We start from the raw sequence: 769 nt of genomic DNA, 5'->3' as shown, positions 1-769 counted from the left end.
CTGGGCACTGCCAGGGATCCAGGGGCAGCCCCAGCTGCTCTGGGCACCCTGTGCCAGCCCCTCCCCACCCTCCCAGGGAACAATTCCTTCCCAATATCCCATCCATCCCTGCCCTCTGGCACTGGGATCCATTCCCTGTGTCCTGTCCCTCCATCCCCTGTCCCCAGTCCCTCTCCAGCTCTCCTGGAGCCCCTTTAGGCCCTGCAAGGGGCTCTGAGGTTTCTCACCCGCACAGGGAGGGATTCATGGAATATGGCAGTGCTGGAGCCCCCTCCACCCCCACATGCCAGGGCTGTGGCCACCAGCACCAGGGTCACTCCATGGTGTCACCATCCCACACCTGCTCCCCTTCCTAATTCAGGAAATTTTACTGCCGAACATTTTCTGAGCAACTCCATTTTCCCATGTCTGGGGTTTTCAATTCACCAATTCACCCACTGAAAACCCAATTTTCAAGTGCTGCTTTTGGACATCCTTTCTTCAATTGTGTCTCAATTTCCATCCAAAAGCAGAATGGCCCAAAAATCCCGGGCAAAAATTGTCACCTGGAGAATAAGGAATGCGTCATTCCAGGGGCTTCATCTCACAGCAATGGAAAAATTAAGCAATAAATGCAGAAGAAGGTGCGTAATTGCTGAAGTAACTCTGCAGAGATGTCATTCATCCTTCAGCTTAGCAGGGAAAAGCCAAAGTGATTGGAAAAGGTCCGTTCTGCAGCCCGGATTGTGCCAGCCAAGGGGAAGGAATCTCACTGCAGGAAAATATCCGA

General features: G+C 52.9%; 1 protein-coding gene across 1 annotated transcript in view; it reads left to right on the top strand.

The window, feature by feature from the left end:
- The window catches only part of LOC103617001 (vasoactive intestinal polypeptide receptor 1), an 8,933-nt gene that overhangs the window by 496 nt on the left and 7,668 nt on the right, over window positions 1-769 (top strand). The gene's annotated exons all lie outside the window — the stretch shown is intronic.

The sequence above is a fragment of the Corvus brachyrhynchos genome, unplaced genomic scaffold (genome assembly GCF_000691975.1).
Source record: "Corvus brachyrhynchos isolate BGI_N302 unplaced genomic scaffold, ASM69197v1 scaffold96, whole genome shotgun sequence".
NCBI lineage: Eukaryota > Metazoa > Chordata > Aves > Passeriformes > Corvidae > Corvus > Corvus brachyrhynchos.
This window is presented reverse-complemented; position numbering and strand designations above follow the sequence as displayed.